The sequence below is a fragment of the Oryx dammah genome, unplaced genomic scaffold (genome assembly GCF_014754425.2).
Source record: "Oryx dammah isolate SB20612 unplaced genomic scaffold, SCBI_Odam_1.1 HiC_scaffold_19, whole genome shotgun sequence".
NCBI classification, from domain to species: domain Eukaryota; kingdom Metazoa; phylum Chordata; class Mammalia; order Artiodactyla; family Bovidae; genus Oryx; species Oryx dammah.
In genome coordinates this window covers 32,916,528-32,935,789 of record NW_024070203.1, presented here as the reverse complement: position 1 = coordinate 32,935,789, position 19,262 = coordinate 32,916,528, and positions in this window count along the sequence as shown.

Here is a 19,262-nt window from a genome sequence, read left to right as displayed (position 1 = left end):
GGGGGAGTATCTATATAAATTTTTAGGTATTCTCTATGGGCTGCTTTTGCTTCTAAACCATTTCAGTGGGCAGGGCTAGGATATAAGCCTGCGTATTAATTGTGTGTGTGTGTACATATCCCATTAGTACCTAAATCAAGCTGATAGTTCAACTATGTCCTGACTCCAAGCCAGGCATCCATGGTTCATTCTATCCAGCCCCCTTGGTTATCTCTCCAGAGCCATCTTCTAAATACAAAACTCAGAAAATTCCTCTTCTCTGTTTGAAATCTATGGGTCTTCTCACCTTAGAATAAAAATTCAAACTCATAACTCTGGTCTACAAGGTCTTGTGCTACACAAATGTGCTGAATTCATCATTTATTTTCTTAATGATTAAAAACCATTTTTACTATCTGTGGGAGAGTAAAGAACTTCCCCATAGTCATTTATTAAAGATTGTGATGAAAAAACAATCATATAATAAGCACTATGTTCATTTTTTTGAACTGCAAATTTAAATCCAAATATATTTTGTTAATATTTAATCAATTAACATTTAGTCAATTATTATCAATCCCATTGGTGTTGTATTCATGTAAAAAAAATATTAAATTTGAAGTAAAGTTTCTCAAACATTTGGAATCAGTTAGTTATATTTTTTCAACACAAGAGACAACAAAATTAAGAAAAAAGCTGTTTCGTTGTTATTGTTCAGTTGCTAAATCTTGTCCGACTCTTTGCAACCCCATGGACTGCAGCATACTGGAGTTTCCTGTCCTTCACTATCTCCCAGAGTTTGCTCAAGTTCATGTCCACTGAGTTGGTGATGCCATCCAACCATCTCATCCTCTGTTTCCCCCTTCTCCTCCTGCCCTCAATCTTTTCCAGCATCAGAGTCTTTTCTAATGAGTTGGCTCTTTGCATCAAGTGGCCAAAGGCTTGGAGCTTCAGCTTCAGCATCAGTCCTTCCAATGAATATTCAGGACTGATTTCTTTTAGGATTGACTGATTGGATCTCCTTGCAGTCCAAGAGACTCTCAAGAGTCTTCTCCAAGCCATAGTTCAAAAGCATCAGTTTCGTGTGTGTGTGTGTGTGTATGCGCCTACACACACATTCATATCAGGAAGCTATACAATGGCAGTTCTTGACACTCATATCTACATAAAGCTCAAGAGAGGGCTTGAACAATAAATAAGGTTTAATGTGTCATTAGTTTCTCTAACAAATCTTTATTAGGATGGACATTTTAAATTCAGAGTTACATTTTTAGGAAGAGAATGCTGGGACCTTTGTTAAACAGGAAACAGGAAAGTGGAATCTCAGAATTGCCTTTTAAAACTTTGAAGACATTTTTCAGATTAGAAAAACCGAAAAGTTGGAAGTTTAAAATTTAAGCTTGGAAAAGGCAAATAAAGGATTTCTTATCTTTTCTTTGGTTTTGTTCACCCCTGGAATACATTTCTGATTTTCTGTTGTTGAATTTAGATGTGGTTTTTAAAAGACATAATAAGTGGGTAGATGGACATGAGTTTGAGCAAGCTTTGGGAGTTGGTGATGGACCGGAAATCCTGGTGTGTTGCAGTCCTTGGGGTTACAAAGAGTTGGACATGACGGAGCGACTAAACTGAACTGAACTAATAAGTTGGTAAAACTCAATTATTCAACTGGCAAGATTTTCCACTGTTTATTTTTTAAGAAATGATGATAAGCTCTCAATATTGGGGAAAAAAAATGTCATCTCAGGACTAAGTGAGAAAGTCAGGCCTTTCAATGTAATACAATATGCTAAAATATGCCTTCCTGAAGGATGTAAGAAATCATGTCACTCATCTTGATAATTTAAGTGTGCATTTGTGCCCTGGACAGAGAACATACCTAATGTTGACGCTATGGCCATTCCTGGATGTGACTGATGAACAGCTGATGGTTGTGTCTGTGACTCTCCAACTTCAAATGCGTCACTGCCTCTTTCAACCATAAAGTGTGTTATGACCAGTTGTCTATGAATAAACAGTCTGAAGATTGGCAGTAAGGCATTTTCTTGCTGTACTTAGGCTGATTCTAAACCGCAATTTCAGCCTCCTCCATGACACATGAAAAAGTCGCTCGATAAGTAAAATACCTTTCTCACTCAACAAAAAGCAGAGTCAGTGCCCTTTCTGAAATTGTTCTGTTCTCACGTGTATGCTGAGAGCTGGTCCAGCTTTGCCTGGCTTCTTCCAGAGGCCTGAGTACAATCACTCTTCTGCTAATGTGCAGTCTCCACAGTGTAATACAATACATGGGCTGGTCAACAGTCACATGGTTTCTGCCTCAGTCATAGGCCCTTTTCACTAACTTTGGTACTAGTTTTTAAACTTTTCTGTAATAGACTTACTTGGATACTTTGAGCCATGACTAGTATTCCTTTAAATGACATTTCTCTAGTTTGGGTCTCTTCTGTGTCTTCCGGGCAAAAAAATTCATTTCTTATTATAAAACATGCTTTTGATCATGTTATAGAAAGCCAAAATTTTTGGAAAAACAAAATGATACACATTTTTCTGGCCTTATGCTATTTTCCGACAAAATCTATGAAAGGTAATATACAGGGAACTAAAGATTTTTGATATCATATAAAAACACTTTTTAGATAATTATAATTGTGTTTTCTATTCAGAGTTTACTTCTTAAGAGTCTGGGTGTGACCAAAACATTTAAATATTTACTTCTCACTTGAATTTGAAATCACAGTCCATGACTCATATTCTCCATTTATATTGTTATTTTCCGTTTTTATTTTTATACTTTATGTGTTAGCATTTTCTTCACATTATTTTTTGTGAAGTAATTATTACTTTTTGCTATAATTAATCCTTTTGAGTCACTGATCCATAAGCAGTGTTTTAATAACAATGTGTTAATGTTAGAAAATAAAGCTATGGTGTGTGACTCTCATGAAAACAAGTTGCCTAGGAGGAATGGCACCCCCGATTCAAGGTTCACTTCCTGCTCATGCTCATGTCTACCGTCAGGTGCAAAATGTAAGAGTATGTCAAAAACCATGATACAGATAAACCATGTTTTATGCAATAACTTAAAAAAATTAATGAAGTAAATGAACCCAGAGCCTGTTATACAGAGTGAAGTAAGAGAGAGAAAAATATAGTATATTAATGTGTTTATATGGAATCTAGAAAGATGGTACTAATGAACCTTTTTGCAGGGGTGCATTGGAGATGCAGACAGATTTATGGACAGGGTCAGGGGGTGGGTAGGAGAGGATGAGATGAATGGAGAGAGTACAGTGGAAACATATATACTACCATATATAAAATAGATAGCCAATGGAAATTTCCCAATGACTCAGGGAACTCAAACTGGGACTCTGTAGAAACCTAGAGGGCCGGGAAGTGGGAGGCAGGAGGGAGGTTCAGGAGGGAGGGGACATATGTATACCTATGGCTGATTCATGTTGATGTATGGCAGAAATCAAACCAATATTGTAAAGCAATTATACTTCAGCTAAAAATAAATAAATTTTAAAAATAAAAAAGCTTTGTTGTTTGGAAAAAAATTAAAAATAATGCAGAAATCCCTGATAAAATATCAATGTCTTAAATTAGGGTCAGTATTACTGATTTTTATTTTTTTTGCTCAGATACCTATATAGCAAATACAGATAAACTATCTGCACAATACAGACAAAATCTCTAGGTAAAACAATTAATAAGATATAATCAAAATTGAGGAATTTTTATAAATCAAATTGTTTCTGTATTCTCTTCTGAAACAACCAGAGTAATTGAGAACCAATTGATTGACAACTGGAGATTAAAAGCAAATTAAATTCTAAGAAAATTCATTGCAAAAAATGCGTCCACTAAGTGTTTTCTGATGGGAAGGACTTGCATTTTGGGTCTATGAACTTCTGTTTGATGATAGTCACCCTTCATTATGGGCTTCCCTGATAGCTCACCTGGTAGAGAATCCAGCTGCATTGCAGAAGACCCCAGATCAATTCCTGAGTTGGGAAGATTCCGTGGAGAAGAGACAAGCTACCTACTCCAGTATTCTTGGGCTTTCCTAGAGGCTGAGATGGCAAAGACTCCACTCCAATACAGGAGACCTGGGATCAATCCCTGGGTAGGGAAGACCCCCCCTGGGGGAGGGCATAGCAATGCCCTCCAGTTTTCTTTCCTGGAGAATCCCCACGGACAGAGGAGCCTGGCAGGTTACGGTCCATAGCGTTACAAGGAGTCAAACTCGAATGAGCGACTAAGCACAGCATATCCTTCATTACCTGTAAACTGTACTCACATGTCAGTTGCTGCCATCATATGTAGTGAAGGATATTCTGTTCTCTATTTTTCTTTCAATTATAAAAATAATAGCTTCTACAATTACATTTTTCGAAACTCTGTCATGACATAAGTGGTTCTCTGTTTGATCATACACAAGCATTTGAAATAGAGAATAAAACTTTCCTGCTTTGTTTAAATTCTCTTTTACTTGGACTTATTGGTACATGAATCAGTGATACCATCCAACCATCTCATCCTCTGTTGCCCTCTTCTCCTATATGAAGTCATTCATATCCAGGTGAAAATATATTTAATGTTTTATATTTTGGTTTGGGATTTTGTTTGAAACATGTGTGAGCATATTCAAAACTGTGCAGTAATGAATCATACATTTGAAATTTAAGCCCTAGGCTTCCTACATCAAAGGCAAATTTCTTTCAATAGCATATAAAATGTTTATGATTCCTGAGCAAATGAAATCAGTTAAGAGATTATGCGTGCAACATAGTTAATGTGCCAGAAAAAGATTAAAGACAAATACAACATGGCATGAAATCCCACATCACGGAAAGCATGAGGCCGTGTTCAATCACTCTTTCCGTTAATAGCAAGAGCTAGGGGGCTTGCCTCCTGCGACAGGAACGCTTGGGCAACTGTCACAGTGATTAAACCACCATCTCCCCACCTCTAGCTCCACTCCCTAGGAGGCCTGGGAACACCTTAAACACGAGCTGTCAGTTGGCAGCTCAGATTTGAAGTGTGAGAAGTCTGCCCAAGAATATGATGTCAAAGCAGTCCGGTCACTAGCAAACGGGAAATTCTTTTTTTTTTTTTTTAACTAAAGAATGTAATCAGATTAAATTCAAACGGTTGGCAAGGCAAGAGTACTAAAGACAGCTTCTATGTGAAATATTTCACCTGCTATTTTCCCTTTCCATTAGTTTGATGTCCTGAAGACATCTCAAGTCAAAGTAACTCAAAAAAGCAATTAACATTATATATCATATTAAAGAAGAAACTCAAGGCAAGACAGACATAGTGATATTGGTTGAAAAAAAATGTACATTAAGACACGGACATATTTTGAACACATCATACTTCAATGTTTCAAAAGAAAAGTGATTTCAAATTTGTGTTTTTAGCAAGTGATCTTTACGATAAGATGGACTAATTCAGAAGAAATACTTGCCATTGCCGAGAGAGAGAGAGAGAGAGAAAGTATTGATTTGATTTCTTAAAAAGAAACATAGCTTCTGTAGCTGTTTAAATGTTTCCAGGAAGTCAGTGAGGAAGGCTGAGTTGGGAGACTGTCTGGCTTTTATTTTGCTGATTTAATTTCAAAACCCTTCTCTCCCCGTAGATGATGAATGGGAAGCATCTATCAGGTAGATGGAAAGTAATAGAGCTAGAAATGTGGTTTTCAGCTTTGTTCAGAAAGATACTGGTGACTTGAGAGAGTCATTATACACGAATATGAGTCCTGAAGGAATCTGTTTTGTCACCACATTCGAGAGATGGGGACGAGATGGTGAAGAAATATGTCCCTATTACAGAAGCAATGTTACCACAGGAGTGAATCACTTTAAGTGGATGGAATATAAATTAGTAATATGTCTCGTGGGGAGGATACAGTCCTCAGTGCCTCGTAAGTAAGTGGGCTTCTTGTTAAATAGCTGCAAGGCTGCTACTCAATGAAACAAAACTACATAAAAGGGGGAAGTAATTGATAATCAGCTCAGGATAATTTTAAAGAAGATGCATGAGCCTGTTGGAAGGAAACTAAACTTGATCCATTGTTTGCTGCAACTTGTTAATGAGAGAAAGATGACAACCTTGGATTTCAAAATACAAAGAATCAGTAGTAATCATGATAAAGATTTTTATTTCTTTAAGTCAACTTGACATATAGAGCAGCTTCAGGTTCATAGCAAAACTGAGTGGAAAGTGCAGAGTTCCCATATACAATCTGCCCCATGGACTTAGCCTCCCCACTATCAACACACAGCACAGAATGGAATATTTGTTACAATTCATGGATCTATGTTGACACGTCTCTACTACTTAATTCTGACTTTTTGTTCATACTAACATATATACTCGGTCTACGTGATTTATTTATATTTTTTACACAACTGTAGGTTCACATGCAGTTGTCAGAAATATTACAGAGAGAATCCACATACCTTTTACCCCATATCACCCAGGAGGGTCACCATGCTTGACTAGAGTGCAGTCATACAATAGGAAATTGGGGTTGATGCGACACATTGGCTGTATGTGAATGTCATCATTCTATATGCAGTCCAGTGTGTGTGTGTATGTGTGTACATTTTATTCTATGCAATTTTATCATATGTGCAGATTCATAGAAAACCACTTCAGTTGAGGTAGAGGACACTTCATCACAGAATCCTTTGTGCTGCCTTTTATAAGCCATTTCCACCCCACTCCCCAGAGGCTAGAAACCACTAACGCCTTGCTCATGTTTGTAAGTCATGTCATTTCAGTACTTTTATTTAAGTGAAATCATAAAGTGTGTAATCCTTTTGGATTGCTTTTTTCACTCCATGAAATCCTCTTGAGATCCATCCCAGTCTTTGTGTGTATTAACAGTTTCTTCCCTTCACTGCTACATGGGCTTCTGTGGTTCGTGGCACACAGTGTGCTTAACCATCCAACTGCTGAAGGACATGCGTGTTGCTTCCAGCGCTTGCCTGGTAACATAAAGCTCTTAGAAGCATTCATATCCAGGGTCTTACATGTGAAGATATGTTTCTATTTCTCTTGGATAAATGCCCAGTAGTACAATTGCTGGGTCCCGTGGTAAGGACAGATTTAGTTTGTCAGGAATTGTGAAACCATTTTCGGAGTAGTTACACAGTCTTACGTTCCCAGCAACCATGTGAGTGACAGAGTTTTCCCACACATGATGTTGTTAGCCTCTGATGCTGTCACTTTAAAAAAAATTCTCCATTCTGATAGGCATGTAGTGACCATTTGTTGTGGTTTATCTTGCGTTTACCTAATAGCGAATGATGTTCACCAAATTTTCATGTGCTTAGGTACCATCTATAAATCCTCTTCAGGGAAATGTTTTTTCATACTTTTCATTTTATCTGAGAATCTTTTCTGTTTTATCCTTTACATTTAGATTTACAACCTACCCATGATTGATTGCTTGTCTGATGTAGAATAACAATTTTCAGAAGGTTAGTAGATAATTTTGTGCAAATTTACACAAGTTAAAATCACATACATTCTTATAGACACAGAAAATTTCTAGAAGGATACAAGGAGCTATTAAAAGTGAATATTTCAGTAAAACTGATATCATCAGGTATGGGATCACTCTTTTTTCTTTACATAAATTGAGCAGAATACACAATGGTAGAATGCTTAACATCTGTCTCTTGCCAAATAGACTTCTAAAATCATTATTTTGTAGGTTAAGAAAAGATAGTGATGAAAATGCAACAGGAAGAGTCTCTTAGGAACCAATACTATCTTTTTTCTTTGCCATTGTTGTGCCAAAGACAAAAATTAAAAAACATGCTGAGAATCAGTACCTTGCCCTTAAAATGCCACGTGGACTGTCCAGAGAAACAGTGTGATTCTTATCAGCTACATTGGGCTTTTTAATAAATTGATACTGAAAACAAACAAACAACAAACAAACAAACATGCTGAGAATATGCCATGTAATAAAGCCTGGAGGAATTGGGAAGCTCCTTCAAAATTCTGACTGTGATTTCCAGTTGACAAAACTAATTAATCAAGTCCAGCTCAAGTTCAGTTTGATTATTTTATGGCTTGACTTGGTGTTGAAGGTATCTTTGGAACAAACCTGTAAACATTTCTGTGCCTGATGACTTTCAAAGCCAGTACTTTAATGACTCAAAGCACAGCAGAATATTTTTACAATACAATCTGAGACTATTATGGCACTTTAGTACAATTCAAGTTAGGACTTTCTTTCCTTATTCTGTTATGTAGGAAAAGAACAGTGAGTCAAGACTAGTCAAAGTTTTCCTGAAGAAAGCTTTACAGAAAACAGTAGAATGAAGAAAACATAAAAAAGAAGTGATTTTTCCCTAGCTAATATCTAAATGTCCTGTTCCGCTGTTGAAATGAGGTACTTGGCTGAGTATTGACCTAAAGATGAATTGTATCAAGAAGCAAATGAAAGCACTGATAAGATGTTGATGTATACTTACTGCCCTAGTATTCAGGTAAAATTTCAGGTTTACTGTATATGGAATTGAGGTTTATTATCTCATGTTTTGAGGTCCAATTTTAAGGTCTTATTTTTGCATGAATGATGGCAATGACAAGACTTTCAGCAAGTTGAACTTGCTGCCTCCCCCAAGTGAGGTCAGCCTACCGAGTGTGGGGGTGGCACCCACGCTCACTGGAAGAGGTAGGTTGTGATCCTTGATGAGGGTGCGGTTAGCGTTAGGGTTCAGCCAGTCAGTTCAGTCATGTCTGACTCTTTGCAACCCCATGGACTGCAGCATGCCAGGCCTCCTTGTCCATCACCAGCTCCTGGAGCTTGCTCAAACTCATGTCCATTGAGTTAATGCCATCCAACCACCCCATCCTCCATCATCCCCTTTCCTCCTGCCCTCAATCTTTCCCAGCATCAAGGAGTCAGTTTATTGCATCAGGTAGCCAAAGTATTGGAGTTTCAACTACAGCATCAGTCCTTCCAATGAATATTCAGTACTGACTTTCTTTAGAATGGACTAGTATCATCTCCTTGTAGTCCAAGGGACTCTCAAGAGTCTTCTCCAACACCACAGTTCAAAAGCATCAATTCTTTGGCACTCAGCTTTCTTTATTGTCCAACTCTCACATCTATATATGACTACTGGGAAAAACCATAGCTTTGACTAGACAGATCTTTGTCGGCAAAGCATTAGGGTTAAGTGGTCTAATACTTTGGGATGCTACTGGTGAGAAGATGTCACTCACCTGGGCTCTAGGAAAAGTGCCTTTTCAGCAAAGGTGTCCAGGTTAGTGTTTTATTTTGAAGAGCTCCTCTGAACCATAGCTGATGATGTTGGTTTAGTGATGGGTGCCTCTTTCAGGGAGTAGCTCCTCTGCTGCTGAAATTAGAAGTGGCCGCAGAGGGAGGAGTCAGCACTCCTGTGTAAGCACAGTGAATCAGGGGTGCTCCTCACCTCCAACCTCAGAGTGACGATGGCCAGGTGAAAGCTCACCAGCCCCCAGCTGGCCCAGAGCATGGGCCAAGGCTCTTCTCTTCGTACACCGCTTCGTAACAGAAGCTGAAGGAACATGTCTGCTGAGACATGAATGATGGTCATTCCTTTCACAGTTCTTAAGTTGGGTTCTCAAAGAAGATTCCTGGTGGCCTGGTGGGGAGGATCATTTTACTGACCTCTGGGTCAGAAACTTCCCTGAAGTGAGTGAGATGCACGTAAACTGATCTGAGAGCAAACAGTCAACCATGTCAAAGTGTGTCTCATCTGGATTTCTCTTCTGACTCTGGCAATGGAGATAAAAACATTAATGAAAGCTTTGACATTTAAAAAATTAATTTATTTAATTGGAAGATGATTACTTTATAATATTGTGATGATTCTTGCCATATATAATGTGTATCAGCCAGGCATATGTTTCCCTTCCTTCTGAACCCTCACTCTCTAAAGGAACACATTTGAGTCAGTTCTAATGAGGTGGATGAACCTAGAGCCTATCATACAGACTGAAATAAGTCAGAAAGAGAAAGACAAATATCACATATCAATGCATATATATGGAATCTAGAAAGATGGTACTGATAATCCTACATGCAGGGCAGCAAAGGAAACACAGACATAAAACTTATATTTTGAGAAACAAAAGAGGCCAGACAGCTCTGTCTGCAGCAATACTTGGGACCTGACTCGGTGATTGACTTTCTTCTCCCCTTGCCCTCACCCACATGGCACCAGAAAGGAGAAAAAATTTTGAGGCAGATATAAAGACTTGCTCATCTTATGACCGTAATTCAAGCCCCCCAAATAAAATTTGACTTTGTAATATTTTACTACCAATTTCTACAATGCAAAGAAAGATGACGATCCCACTCTACATTCCTGGCAACTTATGTGACCATCCTAAGGCCATGGGGCAACAGTTTCATAGTCTAAACACAGTCTTGACTGACCCTTCACTCTTGGTATCTGTTTTCCTGCTGGTATTCAGAACTGCCAGATATCCTATAATTTAATACTTATTCTTACTGGCCTTCAGTCAATTAGAGCAGATATTAACTCCTTGTTTCTGATACCAGTTTACTGTAATGATCAGGCTATTCATTGCAGACCACGACATTCTTTCGTTTTAGCTTAAGCAAGGAGAGATTTAAGTGATGTGACCTATCAAACTTAAATGGAATGATAAAGTAATAATTTATAGAAGTTGGAGAGAGCGTGCATGTAGGTGTAAGAATTACATGTAAGAAAAAGGATAGTATTCCAATGACTATGCCTCTGTAAAGGGAATGAATCTTTGACATAAATAAGCAGAAACCTGGAGAAAATCTATTTTATCATTGCATTTATGTTCTAAACATTTTTGCTAGGAGCTTTTATTGCATGGTTATCTATAGGACTCTTCTGACTGGTAGCGTGGTTGAATGGCTAAGAGTTTGGGAAATGGTACAAAGGATCTTTTTGATAACCTGGCTACTGCACTAAAGTCTCTTAAGGACTTCAGGGCAGCCAGAGCATTGCATTTCTAAGGCTTGCTATTTATTCCAGAGGCATTTTCTTCTTGGGAGAAATCACTGAAATGGATGACCTTGGATATTATCAACCAAGACTGCCAATATCAACCTTAGTAAGTTTCATTTTGTTCTTTTACTACTAACTCAGTGGGTTATGACTTGGAATCAAATATCTTCTCCCACCCTTTTCTCATCATAGATATGGATCAAATAATTGTACATACACCTGAGTGCTGCCAGAAAGCATGGGCAATGTTTCGTTGCTGGTAGTGGTAGGGTCTATTAACTCTTCATATATAAGAATTCAAAATGCCTTGATAATTAAAGTCTGTCACCACTCCCAGGATTGGAAAAGGATTAGCTCAAAACACTATTTCTCTTTTCAAGGATAAGCTATTGTGAAGAGCAATAATTTTATTTTTAAAGAATTTGAAAGTGAAATGTAAAAGGGGCTAGCACTTACACGACAAATCACTGAAGAGCAGAGAAAGGTGTAAGAATTTGATTTGTGAAACATACGGTCTTGTCAAAGCAGAACTGACACCTGTCTGATTGTTTTCAACTAAATAATTCACAAAAATTTGATAAGCAGATGAGTTCAAAAAAATACTGAACATCTGTAAAGGCTCCATATAAGCTGTGGGCTGTCACCTTAAAGTTCAGGTGTGAATGTTGGTGTGTACAGTGTTGCTGGGTGTGGGTAGAAGGGTTTCATGTCTTTGAGATGTGAAGAAACCTCCCCACAAACCATGCAAGTGGAAAAGGAGATCACTACATTTGGCAGAAGACTGGTGAGGACCCTGACTGCTGACGGCCAAGCCCAAAATGAACCTGCTTGTTTTCCAGAATCGGCTTTAAGGAGTTTTGATCAACTGTTGGCTCCCCGCCTTCCCCGCTCCCCGTGTATCAGGATTAATCTTACCTAGGAGAGCTCTGAGAAGCTTCCCTGCTGGCTCAGATGGTAAAGAATCTGCCTGCAATGTGAGAGACCCAGGTTCAACCCCTGGGTCAGGAAGAGCCCCTGGAGGAGGAAATGTCTACCTTCAGTATTCTTGTTTGGGAAATCCCATGGACAGAGGAGCCTGGCAGGCTATAGTCTGCAGAGTCACAAAGTCGGACAAGGCTGAGCAACTAGCACAATAAGAAAGATGGAAAAATACATTGATGACATTTTTAGTCAAATTTGTTTTGATTCTATTTGGACCAGTTGCTTCACTTTGTATGTTATTCACCTTGAACTGTATAATGTTGCTTTGCAAAGAAAACCAGACTAATAGTAAAAAGGTTGCTTCTCCTCAGTAGGACATGACTCTGTGTTAGACACGGGTTTATTTTTCAGCAGTTCATTTGCATTCTTGTGTGATAAATACAGTATAGTTTCTTTGTTTAATATGATTTCAGGCAGCTGTAGAATCATATGCTGCTGGCTTTAGAATACAAAAGCCATACTCATGAGGCTTCACAGTGTATTTTACCTTGAATCTTTGGTCTATTTCTCCTTGAATCTCTGTTGCCATGTAATTTGGTATGTGTTCTGCTCGTGCACATGGTTAATAGATATCGTTATGCAGTCAAGAACTGAATGTACAGCCAGTTCCATCTCAGTGGCTGTTGATTTCCATTTGGAAGGAAGGAAAAGTAATAACCTTGCTTTCCAACATCTCCAGGTGAGTCTAAGCTGAGCACTGATGTGAAACCGTTTAAGAGGGATCTATTCTAATACCAGATTTTTAAAAAATGTCATTTTCATGACATTTTGATGGTATTTACTCATTATGCTTTAAAATATTCTGTGATAACTGCTATGAGAAAAGCATCTGGAAAAGAATGAGTATATGTATATGTAGAAATGAATCTCTGTGCTGTACACCTGAAGTAACACAGCATTGTAAATCCCCTATACGCCAATGTAAAACTGAAAATTAAATTAAAAAACTAAAAGTAAAGGCAGAGGTCTGAGATCACAGTGGGCACTGTCATTGTTTCTATAATCTAGGGGTGAAATCAGTGAGTAAGTGGGGAGCCACGATGAGCTTACATTCCTCCCCACCATGGAGGCTCCTCGAGGTTTGGTCTGTGCAGAGGGACCTTCGGAAGAGGCAGCAGTCAAAGCCTTGCGACCCCTCAGGCAACACAAATTAACTGAATCAGAAGCCTGATGACAAGGATGAGTGTATAGTGGTCCATCAGCTACACAGCAATGAGCCCAGACTGGCGGTTAACTCCAGTAACTAAGCCTAAGTAGATGCTATAAGGAGCATTAACTTGGGGCTCTTCATGCTGACATCACATATGGCACTGCGGAGAGATGGATAGAAAATTGCCATGAGGTCCAACAGTCGCTTCACAACATTTCTGTCTGGAATATAACAAGTCTGGATGTGACACATTTGTATGAGGGAGCATAAGAGAAAAAGATGGAAAGATCTACAAAGTACATGGCAGGTCTACAGACCTTTCGGTGCAGAATTTCTCAGTGATGTTCTCTGACTTTTGAGCCAATGAAACTCAAAAGCAGTGTTTCCTCTTCCTCTGAAATGCTGTGATTAGAACAACACAAAACTAGGGATCCATGTAATGTAAGTAATCACTTGAGATAATTTTGTAAATAACTGATACCGCTTTTTACATTTTGAAAATTGTCTAATAAGAACAATAGACATAGAACAAAATAGTAGGATAGAAAATAGCTTTATGGTGCTACTGCTACTGCTAAGTCGCTTCAGTCGTGTCTGACTCTGTGCGACCCCATAGCCGGCAGCCCACCAGGCTCCCCCATCCCTGGGATTCTGTTATTATTTAGCATCCAATTAGTAGAAACAGATAATAGAGAATTATAACATCTTAAAATGTTTTAAATTCTTTTCAGTATAAATATAGGTCTTTTATGAAATTATTTGAAAAGAAGTGGTAGAAGGAAATGATTTTTCCTCTCTGTGAGTTCTTTTCCAGCATAAGTCTATGCCTTTAAAATTATTTTTCAATACTAATGTGTAGTAGTTGTTGTTCTTTAATTTCCCGAGGAAAATAAAGCTGTTTCTCCAAGGACACTTAGGGTCATGTGCAGACGGCATGAATGAAGTCACCATGAACTTGCACAGCATCTATAGAAGGTCACTGAGAAATGGGACAAATCAATGCTGAAATAAGGAACTGAAGCAAAATTGAAAGAGACAATCTGATCCTAAGGAAAATATTTCCTTAATGAGTGTCAGACTATACTCCAAAATAAAATAAAGATTAAATTAGAAAATCTTATCTCATTTGTGATGCTAAATCATTCATACCATCACCTTTTCTGCTTATCTGTTGATCATCTCAGGAATTTTCTTAAGTTAGTGAAAAGAAAAAAGAAGCCAAATCATTTCTTGTACATTAGAGAATTCCATTTGTATTGATGTTTCCTTGAATTATAAATTATGCATGGTACATGTCAGCTATGCTCTGTAATTTCCACTTAAAACTCAATAATCTTGTATAAGGAGATATTCTCAGGCTCATTTACTTTGATGGAATATGTAATCCATAAGGAAACAGACTCTCTTGTCTAAGCTATCTTCATGATGTAAAAGTTATAAGATATTAACATCATCAAACAGTATAAAATACTTCTGGTTGTTTCTCATTTAAGTGCAGTAAATATTAGAGAGGTGGGAGGAAAAAATAGATGTAAAAACTAACATTCATTGAAAGCAAGGTACATGTAGATCTTTATTAGCTGTTATCTCACTAAATTCTAGTAATAAAGCAAGAAGTGGTATTTTTAGTCAGTTTTGAAATTATGTGGGGCTTCCCTGGTGGCTCAGATAGTAAAGAATCTGCCTGAGAGTTCAGGAGACATAAGAGACATGGGTTTGATCCCTAGGTCAGGAAGATTCCCTGGAGAAGGAAATGGCAGTCCACTCCAGTATTCTTGCCTGGTGAATCTGTGGACAGAGGAGCCCGGTGGGCTACAGTCCATGGGGTGGCAGAGTTGGACATAGCCGAGCGACTGGCACACAAGCTCCCCTGTCCACGGGATTCTGCAGGCAAGAATGCTGGAGTGGACTGCCACTTCCTCCAGGAACCTTCCCAACCCAGGGATCGAGCCTGCATCTCTCGTGTCTTCTTCCTGTGTCCTCACATGGCCTTTTCTTCATAAACACCCCAAAGGAATGATCTCTGTTGTCTATTCTCGTGAGGGTATGGGTCCTATATGATTGGAACCTTATTTAACCCTAATTATCTCCCAAAGTCCCAGCTCTTAAGTGGTCGCACTGGAGGTTAGGGGGTATTCCATACACTGGATAATCGCCATCCTACAGGGAACAGCAATCTTCTCATGGAAAGGTATGTGGTTCCCAGATGTATTTTTCCTTTCTTTGTCTCTAATGCGTCTGCCAGCACTGCCATCTGTGGACATTCAGAATGCTTTATCTGCCAAGAGGATACTCCAGGAAACACTGCTCTGACCGGGAAACTTCCTTCACAGGGAAAGAATGTGCAATGGCCCCTGCTGTTGAGTTCACTTGTCTTATTTCGAAACCCCACCGCTCACAAGCTATGGCCCAGTGAATCTGGGAGGGGACCCTGGAAGGCTCCACTATGGCCGCACCTGAGAGGTGGCATATGGCGATTTGGATCCTCCAGGAAATGACTCAGAGAGAGTTTTGTGTCTGACATGGATCAGAAAGTTGCTCTTTTTAGATATTTCAGCATCTGTTGTTTTCTTTAATTTTGCTGTTACCTGGAGCCCCATTCTTGCAGTTTTGACTCCATATTATGGTTTAGGGCTTTTTTGCCTCCTCTATTTTCTGATGCATAATTCAAAAGGTATAATAGGAACCTGGGTGGTCTTTCATTGATTAAATTGACTCCTTGCTTACCACTGGGGGCTTCCCCAACAGCTCAGAGGGTAAAGAATCTGCCTGAAATGCAAGAGGCAGAAGACACGGGTTCAATCCCAGGGTCAGGAAGATCACCTGGAGAATAAAATAGCAACCCACTCCAGTATTCTTGTCTGGGAAATTCCATGGACAGAGGAGCCTGGTGGGCTACAGTCCACGGGGTCCCAAAGAGTCAGACGTGACTGAGCAACTGAGCATGCACACTTCATTGACTTCAGCTCTGTTCACAGGTTTTGGAATCATATGTATTTAGAATTATTATTTTAACTGCCTTAGCAGTCAGGCACATATATCCTCAATAAGAATTCTTCCTGGAAAATAAAATGTGCAATAGACAGATTAGAGATATGGGGGCAAAACAAAACAAAACAAAACAAAACAAAAAACGTTGTTGTAACCAAGCTAAGCGAGTATGTAAGATTCATCATCTTTCGTGCCATTGTTCACTTTTATTAAATGCATTGGGTGCCTCCCCAGGCATTCAGCTTCTCCTAAAGAAGTTATTATTTCTTTACTCTAGTTGACAGGAGATTGATCAAATCTGCTTGTAGAAATCTAAATGATATCTGTAATATCAGTGAGTTGGTCATGTTATTTTGAACCTGTCTAAAGCATTTTTGCAGAACTAAAGTCTTATAAATGAAATTTTAAGAAGTAAACCTCATGATATTTTCAACCAGTAAATATATCATGTTATCTTAAAAGAATGGAGTACAAACAATTAAGTCTAAAGTGGTTCACATGGTTTTCTTTCACATGTTTTTTTCCTTAATTGATTAATTATATATATATATATATATATATGCACACACATCCAAGGTGGCTATATTATATATATATATATATATATGAAATGTAGCAAAATATATTCTATAGTATATCATACAAAAAAGTATTTGGGAGTTTTTATTTAGTTCCATTGAGACACATGCTTTCAAACTGTGATGCTGGAGAAGACGCTTGAGAATCTTTTGGATAGGAAGGAGATCAAACCAAGCAATCCTAAAGGAAATCAACCCTGAATATTCACTGGAAAGACTGATTCTGAAGCTGACCAATGCTTTGACCACCTGTCACAAAGAGCCAACTCATTGGAAAAGACCCTGATGCTGGGAAAGATTGAGTTCAGGAGGAGAAGTGGATGACGGAAGATGAGATGGTTGGATGGCATCGTTGACTCAAGACATGAATTTGAGCAAGCTCTGAGAGATAGTGGAGGACAGAGGAGCCTGACATGCTGCAGTCCATGGGGTTGCAAAGAGTCGGACATGACTTAGCAGCTAACCAGCAATATCAACAACAACATTGATTAATGTTAATTTTTATTAGCAAAAGAAACTATACAGAAGGCTAGAAATTTAAGTTTAGAAATGTTGATCCCCTTCATCACTATAAATTAACAGCACAACACAAATCACTAAAGAGTACACAATTATTTGGTAATGAATTGTAATCATAAGTGATTTCCCAAAGAGTAAATTAAGTATTCATTAGAAAAAGTAATCACTATTAATTGCATTAATCATCTTAATTAAAAGGCAGAAAATGCATTTTTATAAGAATCTGGGATTACTTTAGTTTCAATCTTTGAAAAGTCTCAATTCTCTGGATTTTTAAAAAGTAAAAATAAAAAGTAAAATGAGTATATGAATGTTTATTTACCTCTCATTGCTGCAGTGTTTCAAGACAGTGAAGTGATTCTTCTTTCTGTGGTCTGTACTCATGTGAAGTTGTAGAGCCTAGAAAATAAACTTAGTATTTCCAGAAAATAATCTAAAATCTTTTTCTGCCTCACATAATGGTTTATAAGATACATCTTTCATATTTTAACATTTAAATCTGTCCAGTGAGTGACATTCTAATTTCCTCAGTACAAGGTCATGACATGGACCGTGATGGTTTCTGGGCTGCCGGACACAACATGATAAGACGTTGTTTCTGGCCAGGTCTGGGAGGCTGTCTCAATGGGAGCTGGCATCTGCATTGACAGACGAGTGAAGCAGATTGTCCTGTGCGGTGAGGGCCTAAATAGAAGGAAAAGGTGCAGGCAGGGAGGCTGGGCTCTACTGACTGTGAACCGGGTATGGCTGTTCCTACTCTCCTGGCCCCAGGCCTTCAGATCCAGACTGGTGTCTACACCCTGGGCTCTCTCGCTCCCAGGGCTCGGAACCACACTGCCAGCTCTCCTGGTCTCAGCTCGTGGACAGCAGCTCTTGGGCCTTCTCAGCCTCCAGAGTCCTGTCTGCTGGCACATTATTGGCTTGGGATTAGCTCTCCAATATGATTAGATTTAAAGACCGATGCTCCTTCCATTAGTCAAGGGAGCTCTCAGATCTGAGCCAGTTTACAGATCCAGGGCCTCTGGAATGCAAGGGTGGGGCTGGGCTCCCTTGAGAAAACTTACACGATCCCTCTTTCTCCATCCTTCCCCAGAGGGACCTGTGACTTTTTACCAGGGAAACTATCCTTGAAAGGAAATGATCAGGGACTATTGGACACTGGATATTCTTCTTTCCTTTTTTTCCTTCATGAATTCATCTAATTTGCTGAGTTCATTTGCCTTACATTTTAAAATCAAGATAACATTCATATAAGATTATACTGGCCATTTTAAAGGGAACAATTCAGGGACTTTTAGTACATTCACAGTGTTGCACAACCACCACATGCATCTAGTTCCAAAATGCTTGTATCACCATTTGCCCCCGAACCTCCGCAGGCTCACAAACACCCATCGGCAATCTGTATGGATTTTGTACAAATGGAATCATGTGATGTTCTGTGTCTGCCTTGTTTCAGTCCTCAGGGTGATAATTTTGAGGTTTATCACATTGTAGCATTTTAAATACCTCATTTTTATGGCTGATTAATATTCCATTGTATACACTACAGTGTGTGATCCACTCATCCAGTGATGGGTGAGTCATTTCCTTTGGGTCATCTCCACCTTTTGGGTACTGTGAATAGAAGTGCTATGAATGTGCCTACACGGGTATTTGCTTGAGTAGCAGTTTCATTTCTTTTGGATCTGTACCTAGTAGTGGATGGCTGGTTCATAGGGCAATTCTACATTTAATGTTTAGCAGTACCACCCTCTGTTTCCACACAGGCTTCACTATCTTACATTCCCACCTGGAACACCTTGAGTTTCAGTGTCTCCACGTCCTCCCCAGCACTGCTTATTCTCATTGCTCTGAGCTGGAGTAATGTTTCCATACTAGGCCAACTGCTTGCAGCTCTCTATTTTGCCATCTCCTCCAGTTTCCAGCACCCAGCGGGGTCCTCTCCTGCCTTTTCTGAGCATGTATCCAGGCCTGGGCATGCAGTCTGCACTCCTGCTTTCACTGGTGTATGTGATGGTTGTTCTGAGTCCTCATTTC